Below are 13,847 nucleotides of genomic sequence, written 5' to 3'. Positions count from 1 at the left end.
ACCAAGGTCATCACATCAAGGAGGTTGACTGAATACAATGTGTCCGGCTGTGGCTAATCAGACGGATGTGAGCTTGAAAAGCTCTGCCACATGTCATGCACAAATGGGCTGTTGAGTTGGTAGGCAAAGAATTGGCTATGGAATTACACAGTTCATGCTTCCTCTGTGCCTCTGCAGTCCTGCTCTGCTCATAGGAAGTAGCACCAGGTGGGATGGTCTTCTGCTAGAGTTTCCCAGGAGTCCAGATCAATGCCAAAGGTCTACAAAGAGACTTTCAGCATGTCCTTGAAGTGCTTTTTCTGCCCACCTTGTGTGCCTTTGCCTCCTGCAAGTTCACCATAGAACAGTCTCTTGGAGAGGTGTGTGTCTGTCATACATACAAGGTGGCCAGTCCACCTGACTTGGGCTCTCCTCAGCAGAGTGTAGATACTTGGCAGTCCAGAATGAGAGAGCACAACTGTGTATTGAACTTTGTCTTGCCTGGTAATTTTCAGCAGCCTTCTTAAGCAGTTCATATGAAAGCAATTCAACTTTTTGGCATGATGCTTGTACACAGTCCATGTCTCATAGGCATACAGTAGTGTAGGCAGTACAACTACCTTGTACACCTTCAGCCTCATGGACAGTTTGATGCCTCTCCTCTCCCAGACTGACTCCCACAGCCATCCGAATGCAGAGCTTGCCATGGTGATGTGTGTATCTGCCTCATCATCAATGTTCACAAATCTGGAGAGTGTACTGCTGATGTATGTAAACTTGTCAACAGCCTTCAGGAGCTCACCTTCAGTGGTGATAGTTGGTTCTGCATACATCTTCTGCAGTGAAGGCTGATGCATAACCTCATTCTTCTTGGTACTGATTATGAGGCCAAAGTTTCTGCAAGCAGTGGAAAAGCAGTTCATGTTCTGCTGCATCTGGGCCTGTGGCAGCGTTGAGTGCACAGTCATCTGTGAAAAGGAAATTGTGCACAAAATCCTTTTCAACCTTGATCTTGGCCTGTAGCCTCTGCAGGTTGAAGAGCCTGCCACCAGTCCTGTATCTGATCTTAATGCTGTTTCTTTATCATTACAGAAGCTGACAACATCATGCTGAATAGCATAGGTGCCAGTACACAGCCTTGCTTGAGTCCATTGGTGACTAGGAAGGCATCAGAGGAATCTCCATCATCCAATACTCAAGCTAGCATGCCATCATGGAACTGGCACACCATACTGATGAATTTGTCTGGGCAGCCAAACTTCTCCATGATCCACTATAGCCCCACACAACTAATGGTGTCAAAGGCTTTGGTCAGGTCCACAAATGTTGTATAAAGGCCCCTGTTTTGTTCCTGGCACTTCTCCTGTAGTTGACATGCTGCAAATATCATGTCCACTGTCCCTCAGCCCTCTCTAAAGCCTCACAGACTCTCTGGATGGTGTCTATTTTCCATGTGTTGATTAAGGCAGTTGAGGAGGATTCTGGTAAGGATTTTGTCAGCAATGACCAGGAGAGAGATTCCTCTGTGGTTGTCACAAGACTGCCTGTTTCCCTTTCTCTTGTAGAGATGGACGATGGAGGCATCCTTAAGCTCTTGAGGGATAACTTCCTGTTGCCATATGGTCTGGAAGAGCTCAGTGAGCTTCTGTAACAAGAGTGGTCCCCCTGTTTTGTAGATTTCAGCTGGGATAGAGTCAGAGCCTGGTGCTTTACCATTGGAGAGAAGCTTAATTGCTTCTTTAACCTCTGATTCCTTTGGAGGTTCTGCCAGGGAGGTGTCAATGGTGACTTGTGGCATACAGACAATGGCTTCGGCATTGATGGAGGAAGGCCTGTTCAGGACATTGTTGAAGTGCTCAGCCCATCTTTCCAGGATGGCATTCTTGTCAGTGAGCAGGGCGAACCTGTCGACACTGAGCAGTGGTGATGTTCTATAGGAGTGTGGCCTGTCAAAGGTCTTCAGGGAATCAAAGAAACGCTTGAATTTGTTGCCATCAGAGTACTTCTGGATATCATCTCCCTTTCTGCTGAGCCAGAAGTCTTGCATCTCTTTGAGTTTGCTTGCACCTTGCTTTTAATGGAGTTATAAGCTGCTTTTTTAGAGATGGATGTAGTGTCTTGCTGGAGGGATCTGAAGGCTAATGAGCTAACAGTAACATGAACTATTAACTTGATGGATTCACCTCTCCCCTTCTATGAAAAGTATCATCTAAATTGCATACCAGAGAATAGGATGTACAGAACCTGAGATTTTAAAAATGGTTAAAGGCTGTTAACCACATCTATTATTATTTTACTTCTGGAGTGTTCAGATGCCTGCTTTCTAAAAAAACATAGCTTAAGCTTGATTCTATTTGTCTCTGAAATTGTGCATCTACTATATGAAATTTCAAGTCAGAGGAAGATAGAACAGCAATTATATCTTTAGGTGGTAGAGACAGGTCCAGGTAAAATTTTAGTTAGAGTACTACATTTTTGCCATCTGTTTAAGTGCAATTATTTTGTATTTTCTTTATGCACATTTAGAGACAATTGTATAGTTAGAGTGTTTCATTGCTCATTTTTAAATGCATATATATATATATATATATATATATATATATATATATATATATATATATATATATATATATATATATATATATATATATATAAATCTTGGACACATCATAGTTTATGTTGATGATTGCACTGGAAGACATTGGGATCAATTGGATGTGAGTATAATCGCTGTAAAATAGAAATATGAGTGTAGCAAGTGTTTTTTTTTTTTATTACCTAAGGTAGCAGCGTGCATGTACTAAATTCTCCTAAGACCAATTGCCCCTTGCATACTATTTGATAGTCAGAAGTATAGATCATAATACCATAGGCCCTTACCATCATAGATTTCTTGGTATCAGTGATGTGGGATTTAAAATATGCACCTCTGCGTATGACATATAAATTGATAGCAGCAAATGGTATTCTATATTGCATCATTGCATACGGTTTGTTTATACCAGTGTGCATATATCAGATACTCCACTTCTACAGTCTACAGAGTTTGTGCATCATTGCAGCCATAAGGTAAATATACAGAAACTTGCAACATTGTTGTTTCTTTTTTTTTTTTAAACACTAGTTAGGAAATAGGCAAAATAACCTCTTTGTCATATGAAGCCATGTTAACATGACTTCTGGCCAAGGGAGACAAGAAGAAAGGAATTCAGCTTTCCATAATCACAGTAAATTAAATTACAACTACCTCAGCTGCAGTAAAGATTCAGTCTCATAAACCTTTAGACAGCCTGACAGTTTGTGAGTGCAGCAAATGCAGTAAAGTAACTAAGTTCATCTTCAGATCATCTCAGAATGTAGGTTGAACGAAAGAGTTGAAAACTGGAACTGGAGCAGGAAAAGACGTAGCGCAGAAAGTGAAAGAATTAAACAACTTGACACTCAAAGGAAAGAGAGGATGGGGCTATAGAGTGGAGAATGAGAGAAAAAGAGCCCAAGGAGAACCTGCTGGCCTTACCTCAAAGATACATGAGCAATGGGCAAAACAGTGAATAAATCTAAGGTTGCTTTGATGTCTTTACATACTGTTGAGTAACCATTTCAGAAGGTGGGCATGATTATTATCATAGGGCCTGTTAGAACCCCATGACCATAGGTCGAGTTACAGGTTGTTCATTGTAGACTACATACCCTGAGGCCATGGCTTTGTCTTCTAGTAAGACAAAAATACTGACAGACAGAAGTACTGACTTCATAGAAGGCCTGCTTATGTACTTTTGTGAAACTACTGAGGGGTAAAAGAATTAAAATACCCATACCTTCAACAGAATATACAGTAGGGAGGGTTGAATTCTCAAGGCCATGGTAAAAACATTCACAAACCAGATTAAATAGGAATGAAACAACATATTACCCCATCTGCCCGTTACATAAAAATAGAGGACAAAAGAATCTACAGGCTTTGTTCTATTTAAGCTGCTTTATGTTGACAAGAAAAAGGGCCATGCTCTTAATTTGTGATGAGTGGCAGGATTCATCCAATTCTTTACTTGTGATGAGTGGCAGGATTCATCCAATTTGTTTAAGAAGTCAATTGCAGAGTGTGTGCTGAATGTCAGGTCTAACCTTAGGAAGCTCATGCTCTTGGCAAAGGAACACCTGTCTCAGGTGCAAAAGCAGCAAAAGATATGGACTGGCATGACACTAAGACCCTGAGAGTCTACACCTGGACAAAAGATAAGGGTCATTATTTCTGTACAATAAAGTAACCTACTGGCAGCATGGGAAGGTCCTTTCAATACAATGAGAGAGGTAATTGATGAAAACAACATGGCAGCACACTTTTTGGTAACATGGTGAAAATACCATGTAGAAGGTAGAAGTCCACCACCTATCATGTTAGCCTGGTAAAGATCTGCCACGATAGAAAGCCTTTTACAAAATATCTGGAGTGTCCATAAGGAAGAAGTAGATATGGATCTCATTGCAGGGCTTCTCAAACATGCTCAATCTGGTACTTTCAAACCAGCTATCGTCTACCCAGGTTTAGGAAAACCAAACAATACTATAACAGCTTAGGGGCATGTTTATTCTTGTGCCATTGTGTAATTAACTGGTACAGCACCATAAAGACACATGGATCTAATGGCCTATCAAGCATGCTTCTTTCAAAAAGCCTGATTAGATCAAGTAAAATATGTAAGAGGAAATGCTGTAAACAAGAATTCAAAGTCCACGGGCCTCACCAATGGTGTTAGTGCCAAAGAAAGAGGGGAGTACTAGGTTGTGTGCAGGTTATTGGAAAATGCATAACCATATGATGTCAGATGCTTATTTCATGAGTAGGGCAGAGGAAGCTTTTAAGAGCATTTGTGTGGGACTAAGTATCTGACTATTTTTGACACAATTGTGGTTACTGGCACATTCCCTTGGCACTCACAGCAAGGGAATCATCTGTTTTTGTCAACCTTTTTTATTTATATAAACTCAAAAAAATGTTCAAAGGTTTGTAGACTGCATCTTGAGAGGAAAGCGTGCTGTACTCTTTCCTATCTTAATGGCACTGCAATCTGCACTGAGTTCTGGCATAAACATATTGAAATTGTTAGGGGAGGTGTTGGGCGTAAGAAAATATGAATAACCATTAAGGCAAACAAATGTTGGGTAAGAATGGCAGAAGTGTCTTATCTTGGTCTTGGAATGGGTTATGGTAAACTGCTGAGATAAAAACGCTATTTAGACATAGCCTACCCATATTACTAAATAGACTGCAAGGGCTTTCACAGAGACAGTGTGATAAAATAGGAAGTCTGTACCTCACAATAGTACAGGAGCCACACACAAAGTAACCTGGAAACCAACTACTAAGCAGGCATTTTGAACTTCAGGGAGGCCTAAGTGCTTCCCATACTACCCAGACCTGATTACACTAAATGATGTATTATGAAAACAGATGTGTGAAACCGCAGAGCGTGTCTGCACTCAGCATTGTACCTCAAAGGGAAATATGTAGTGTATCTTAGTTGTAGACTTCAGGAAAGGGTTGAATCCTATGCAACAATATTAATAATCTACCCCCAAAAGCTTCAGTCCTGTCTGAAAAGTGAAAAAAAAAGTCAAAACAAAACACAAAACAAACTGATAAAAACAAGTAAAAGCAATGTGGTGCAGAACAGAAACCGAAACACCAAACTATAAAACATGTTTAATAATAAGCGCTTTTGTTCAAACACAGTCACTTGAACTTCATCAGAGAAATAACAAGTAGTAACAAGCAGATTAAATACTATACTCCACAATCATTACTGCTTAATGACATCACAGTACCACTCTCTTTTAAAGTAAATCTTACACTAAAAGCTAAAAGTGTATTGTATACATACACATAAATATACATGAATAAACAAATATAAATATTAATGTTAACTGCTTAAAGGCCGAGCATCTTACCTTTCCAAAGCTTTTAACTTTAATACACAATAAAGTGAACAATAATCGTTAAGCCCAGGATAAGTATAAGGATTTATCTCCAGTCGCCACAAAAGTTCGTTCTCTTCTAATCTTAAAACCCAAGAGCCACCTCTAATATCATTCACCACTTTGTCAACAACCATATATTTAAAGGAATGACCTTGATGTAATAAGATATGTTTTGCCAAAGCATTATGTGAATTCTCCTTACTACTACTGTATCGATGTTCATACACATGTTGTTTAAATTTATTTCAGTTTTTCCTATATAAAAATTTTCACACAAATGACATTTAGCTAAATAAGTTGTTCCCTTAAAAGTACAATTATATTTACCCCCAATGTTCTACAATTTATTCCTGACTTTAAAAATACTACCCACATCCACATATTTACAATATAGGCAGGAACCAAACTTAACTTCCCAGGGTTACGTATGGAAAAAAAAATCTGGGTGCAGATTATATTTCCTTAAAGTGGTTACATATAGGCAGTAGTCAGAATTCTAATACTCAGGTAAATATTGGTATTCCATTTCTACAACATGATAATCCTGTATAGGAATGGGCCCAGTAATAAGGGCTTTCAAGATGGCTGACTGAAAAGTGCACTAGCTAGAGGTCTCCCAAGTGAGAAAACTGATGAAACATGCAGCAGCAGACTACACTAGAAACAAAGGCATGCAAGCCACTAGGAAGCAGCAGAGTACACCAGAAATAAGGGCACGTAAGGCACCAGGAAGCCGCAGAGTACACCAGAAATAAGGGCACATAAGGCACCAGGAAGCCACAGAGTACACCAGAAACAAAGGCATGCAAGCCACCAGGAAGCAGCAGAGTACACCAGAAATCAGGGCACGTAAGGCACCAGGAAGCCGCAGAGTACACCAGAAACAAAAGCATGCAAGCCACCAGGAAGCAGCAGAGTACACCAGAAATAAGGGCACGTAAGGCACCAGGAAGCCGCAGAGTACACCAGAAACAAAGGCATGCTAGCCACCAGGAAGCAGCAGAGTACACCAGAAATAAGGGCATGTAAGGCACCAGGAAGCCACAGAGTACACCAGAAACAAAGGCATGCAAGCCACCAGGAAGCAGCAGAGTACACCAGAAATAAGGGCACGTAAGGCACCAGGAAGCTGCAGAGTACACCAGAAATAAGGGCACGTAAGGCACCAGGAAGCAGCAGCGTACACCAGAAACAAAGGCATGCAAGGCACAGGAAGCCACAGAGTACACCAGAAACAAAGGCATGCAAGGCACAGGAAGCAGCAGAGTACACCAGAAACAAAGGCACACAAGGCACAGGAAGCAGCAGAGTACACCAGAAACAAAGGCATGCAAGGCACCAGGAAGCCGCAGAGTACACCAGAAACAAAGGCACACAAGGCACAGGAAGCAGCAGAGTACACCAGAAATAAGGGCATGTAAGGCACCAGGAAGCAGCAGAGTACACCAGAAACAAAGGCACACAAGGCAGAGGAAGCCGCAGAGTACACCAGAAACAAAGGCATGCAAGGCACCAGGAAGCAGCAGAGTACACCAGAAACAAAAGCATGCCTTGTGTGCCTTTGTTTCTGGTTTCCACTGTTGCTTCCCGGTGCCTTTTGTGCTTTTTTCTGTTTGTTTTGCTGTTAGGACACTAATAATCTTCCTATTTTGTGGTATGAATTTATGGAAAAGTACTACTCCCTTTAGACAAGATAAAAGAGGAGTAAGTTTATTCCAGTCATTAAAAGTTGCCGTGATGCAGGATATGTCTGGTGCTTTCTAGAATATTTTTTCTAATGAGTCAGAAATAGATATGGAAGCAGATCTGGCTTTAGAGGAGATAAAATAGGTTCACTCAGGAGAAATCCAGTCAGCAAGGTGAACAGGACACTGTTTATTTACCCAATATATGTAAGGATGTCTAAGAAACACTGTGCCAGTGAGACACCATTTTCCTTATTCCAAAAGAAAATGCTTTAGTGACAGAGAAAAGCCAAGAAGATTACCAATACAATTAGGAGATACTTGGATTCAAACCAGATGCCAATATATCAAGAAGGTGATAAATAGAAAGAAGGTAAACAGTTAAGCAAATGTAGTGAACAGTGGAAGACATGAACAATAGTAATCCCAATAATAATTGTTCAGATTAGTTTGTAAACTGTAAAATGTGCATATAATTTTGTTCCAGTCAGAAGAAGTTGAGGTTTGAACCATAAACTGGTATGCTGAGAGGGTGAAGAATAAGCAGATGACTAAAAATAAACTTGATAAAACTGGAGTAAATATGAATCCACTATGTTATTGCTGTCCACAAAAGATTCTAATAAATGAAAATTAAGTAAAATGGTTTTGTGCATGTATTTTGTATTAAATGTTGTGATATTATTTTGTTTTAAAATAAAAGCTTGTATCTAAGTGCAAAGGGTAGAAGCATAAGTACAATAATCCATAGTGTTTATTGTGAAATAATTATTTTCTGACTTGATTATTAACAGTAATCCAATGAAGAATTTTTGCCACTTATTAAAAAGAAGTAACTTATTAATTACAGTTAAGCATGTTTTACATAGCAGCAAGGTTCAACTGAAGCAACAATCTCATCAAGCTCTGGAAAGAAATGCAAAATGTTTAATATATATAGCACTTCTTTCAGCTTTTCCCGGTTAGGGCTCGCCACAGCGGCACTGCTGTCCACTAATGATTGGCAGTGGATTTGTACAGTGCCAAGTTGCCAGCCCAACACCCAACCTTCAAAGAAGGAACACCCATTCACGCACACACCTACCTGCATGTCTTTAAACATCACTCGACCGTGGGGAGGACATGCAGACTCCACACAGAATGCGCTCTGCAATTTATTTAATGTATTTCATTATCTCTCTATCTATTTATCTGTCCATCTCTCTGTCTTTCATTCTAGCTATCTGTCCATCTGTCTGTCTGTATCTATCTACATGTCTACCTATCTATTAATGTTGCTCCTATAGTTTTGTACAAAAAATATTTCCATAGCTCATTAATAAGGTTCTCCTGAATGCCATAACTATGAAGCCCATTCATTGCAAATCTGCTGCCATTAACAGTCTCCATTCTGATATGCATCACAGCCTGGAAACAGAACCCTTCCCTCTTCCAGATTATTTATTTTATGTCAGACATCTTTCAGTCTGAAGATGCTCAAACTGTAGTTCTCCCACAGAACTTCCTTTTTTGCCATGACAATATGTTTATATCTCATATCCTTGTTCAAATTCACAATATGATAAACATCCATGTGGTCTAGGCACATATTCAAAAGCTGCCACTAATTCTACAAAACAACTTTTCTTGTTGTAGAGACATACACCTCTTTTATGAGCTGCGTTACCATTAGTTAGTCCTTACCCTCTGTCCCACTGTAAGACAGATGTTGTCAAAGTGCTACTTTCTAACAGCTGTCACCCATCTATCAACAATCACAAGTTGTTAGAGGCATCAGTGGATGCTTTACCCCAATATTCTGTGAGAGTTTGCAATCATTCATAACTGTATTAACCTTAGATTTGCATTTTGGTAGGTGTTTAGGAGAAATGCAGACTGCATATTAAAGAGATTTATAACAAAACATACTGGGACTTCAGCAAAGTAGAAGAAAATGATTTGGGCACAACCTTATTACAAATGTTCATCCATATCCCATTGCTTGGGAGTTTATAATTCATCCATTTGTAATGAATGTCTTTTATAACTTCATTTTATAACCTTTTGCAGTTTTTCAGTTTTTATAAAAAGTTCAGTAGTTCTGTCCTGTATCAGAAATAATTGATGTTAAGAGGAACATACAATAAATCATACTGGAAATATTTTTAATGGCATATATATATGCAGTATGTGGTGATATTCAGCTGATATTACAATTGCTACCCTAATTTATGAACTAGATACTTTATGTAAGTGGATTTGTTAATCAGCAGAAAGTTGGACTCAGTGCTTCCAAATAAATTCTTTGTTAATGCCCCTGAGAGTAAAGAGTTCTGCAATTGATGTCATTCAGTCTACAATGATTATTTGGTTAAGTTTAAGATACACTGTTCTCTTTAAGGGCATAAAGTCTGAATGATACAAGCTAAACTATGAACAGTAATTATAATTATTTGCTTCCTATTTTAATAATTAGAATTATTTGCTTCCTATTTTTTTATATAGAGACATGGTGCTTAGAGAATTTAATTAAGTTGTGCTTTGTATAATTTAATCTATCATCATGGATTAAATTATACAAAGTTTGTAAGATTAACAAGATATTCATTTATAAAATGTACTCCATGATTTAAAATGAATGACCCTTACTAATATACTCATAGGCTTTTAAGCTAGTGCAGTTTATAATATTCTACACTTAGAAATCTGTACATACTCCTAAGGCCTAGTCGCACAAAGTACATTTTTTGAGTGTTATTGTGATTAAACAATCTTTTATAAATGTGTTCAAGACATTGATAGTAATGTGATATGACTTCTGTGTTTTGTCATTTGTTTCTAGAAATCTTTTACTGATGTGCAATTATTTACTTTTGAAGCTTTGTGTTTTTCTCCTTTGCTTAAATGCCTTTTGTTAAATAGATGCATATGAATCATCAGTTTTACTAACAATAAGTTAGCAACAAACATAAAGACATCAGATAAACTAATGCCTTAACTGTCTAATCCCTTAAACGTACTTTGAAGGAAGCAGGTGGGATATATGCAAATGACCACATGAAGACATTCAAGTGCTCCAACACTAAGGCTTCCGAATGCTGACTGACTTTTTTACTTTTTTAAAGCTCTGATATATTCAGGGATTTAAAGCAAATCCCTTTCTGTACACATGATATATTTTGCCCTCTATATGGGCTCATCAATTTAGAATGAGTGGCCACTTTTACTATTTACTGTTAAACAATAGGGTGGGAGGTTGGCATAATGGTTAAGGTTGTTACCTTATAGACATAAGGTGCAGGGTTTGCTTCTTACATGTGGTAATTGTCTAGGATTAAAATGGCCCACAAGGGCAGTTAGTCTAGTACTAATCTATGAATCTACTGAAAAATCACAGCTCATAAAACAACTTGATGTCCTTAACATTAAGTTGATTACAAAGTTATCTCAAACAGCTATCAAGACAAAAGATAAAAAAATTCACAGAGAAAAAAAAAACATTAAACAGAAAGATCACAGACTTTTTTAACTTTTTCAGATTATTGAATTGTTTATTGAATTATTAAAAAAAGCCTCACTAGTTCTAGAAATAGCTTGTTTGCCTTTTTATGAGCTCTTTAGTACAGCATATGTGACACGTTTCATTAAAAGTCAGTGAGCATTCAGAAGAGTTAGAGACATATGTTAGCTAAAATTTCAATGCTCAGTGGCATTACCTCTTGGATATGTCTGCATTACGTCATTAGATTCTAAGTTGTTGTTCAGGTCACTCGTGACCATATGTGATCATAGGGTGGCCGCTGTGGTGTACTGGTTAGTGCTGTTGCCTCACAGCAAGAGGTTCTCTGATTTGATTCTTGGCTGGGGTGTCTTCTGTGTGGGTGCTCTAGTTTCCTTCCACATTCCAAAGATATGTAGTGGATTGGACACTCTAAAAAATGGCCATAGGTATGAGTGAGTGGTACAAATGAACTACTGTGGCAGGACTAGCCTCCCAGTAGTGTAAACTTTGGCTTGAGATGATTGTCACTGCTGAAGTAATACCCCGACCTCCATGTGCAAAATAAGAAAAGTGGTTGAGCATGGATGGATTCAGGTCACTCATGTAAAGCAGGTGTTTATTAGCATTTTAATCAACTGCCAGATGTTATTTATTAATTTATCTATCTATCTATCTATTTCTGAACATACCTATGTGTATTTGTGTTTATACGCATGCATCTGTTTGTCAGTCTATTTATTTTGGTTGAAATCCAAAGGTTTGAACTTCAAATGCAAATGCTGTATATGTAAAAGTGTTACATCTGTTACAATATGGATGTACCTTTTACTTTAGGATGTGTTATTTGTGAAGTTATCCATGTGTGAATACATAAAAGATCTAGATACCACTATTTGGAAAGGGTTAGATTGTAAGGATCGTATATGGATATTACACATAAGGCAATGAGAAAACACAATAACAGTAAAAGTTAATGACATAATGACCATCCTTTTTAAGTTGATGGTTAGACATGTAATCGAGTACAAATTGATTTCCTTCTGCTTGTTCACTATAGAACTGAGTATCCCAGAAAGTGCACAAATGTGGATTATAAAAAACAGTCAATGTAAAAATATAGATTACTACCAGACAATGAAGAAAATAATTATGCAGCATAGCTTATAGACATTGGAGAGACAAGCTATGCCTTGCCTTTAGAGTTGTGGGTAATCCAACATTACGAAATGAGTTTCCCTTAACTTTAAGCACACATTATCAGAAGAACAAAACTTAAACTAGCAAGGAATAAAACTTCTTTCAGATGAGATGTTAAACCAAGGCCCGTCTGCCTGAGTTGGTGGTAGTTCAAGTGAATGTAAAAGATCCTATGGCACCTAATGAAAAGAGTGGGGAAAGTTCCCTGATGCTCCCACCACATTTCTCTAGTGATATAAATATTACCTCAAGTCTATGCTGAAGAGAGGCAACTAGCCCAATAGGACAAACTCAGTCAATAAGAGGAGAAAATAAATTAAATTAAAAAGTAAAAAAGAGAGAGTCTTTTTAATTTAATACATTCTAAATTATGGTGCAAATTGTCATGTGAAATTAGGAGTGTGGACATTTTGCCAACTTTCAAGGTACATGTTGATAAGCATGTATCAGACAAACTGAGAAATCACAAAGCAGGCTAGTGTTACAAGAAACAAGGATAAAATTTATTTTTAAGCACTTTCATCACAGATTACAGCTGCCTTCTTCAGAAAAAACAGAGTGCCTCCACCCCACTCCTTAAATACTCATTACAAACACATTCCAAACCAATTTGTAAAAAACACTATAGCCATTTAAAGGTATGTTTGCTCCACAATTATACATGCAAGATAAAAACAAACTATAAAACATGATTCAACATGTACTTTAAACTTAGTATTTTGACAAAAAATCATAAAGTGAACAACTGAATAAAAAATCAACAATTAAATGAAAAAATCAACAATTAGATAAAAAAATCAGCTTGTAACCTCAAAAAGCTGGTTATTGAAACCATTTCATTCAACCCTGGAAAAATATTGGCGTTGACCCTTAATTGCCATAACAGTTCTTTGTATTCAAGCCAGTAATCCATAGGACCTCCTCTCTCATCCATTGTCCGCTGTTCAAGAACTGTGAATTTAAAATTGTGACCTGGGTGGGTATTGACGTGCATGGCCAGTGAATTTTTTAGTTTCATTTTCCTAATGTCATATAAATGCTGGTAAATACATGCATGAAAGGCATTTTTGGTCTTGCCTATATAAAAACAGGTACACTTCTGACAAATACCAGCATATATGATTTTCTTACTACTACAGTTGTACTTATACTGAAATTTCACCCATCCATATCCGTTAAGAAAAACACTGTCACCTTCCAAAATATACTTGCAGTGAATACACTGCTTGCATTTGGACATTCTACCTAATGCTCCAGCCGTATTGATACCTTTCCTCCTATCTAAGATATTTTTAACACTGGTGTCCTTTCTGTACACTACCACAGGGGCTTCCCCTACTGGCTCTCTTATGGCATTGTCTCCTGCCAAATTAAACCAGTTCTTGTAGACAATGTCCCGAATCAGTGGGAACTGAGGGGTGTAAGTTAATATAAAGCCATGTTGAAAATGACCAGAGGATGAATGCCTGCTCTCCAAAGGAGCACACAATCTGGAGATGTCGGTCCCTAGCAAGGGATAAAAATGT

Source organism: Protopterus annectens, chromosome 1.part0 (genome assembly GCF_019279795.1).
Source record: "Protopterus annectens isolate FY-2018-M chromosome 1.part0, PAN1.0, whole genome shotgun sequence".
Lineage (NCBI taxonomy): Eukaryota > Metazoa > Chordata > Ceratodontiformes > Protopteridae > Protopterus > Protopterus annectens.
This window is presented reverse-complemented; position numbering follows the sequence as displayed.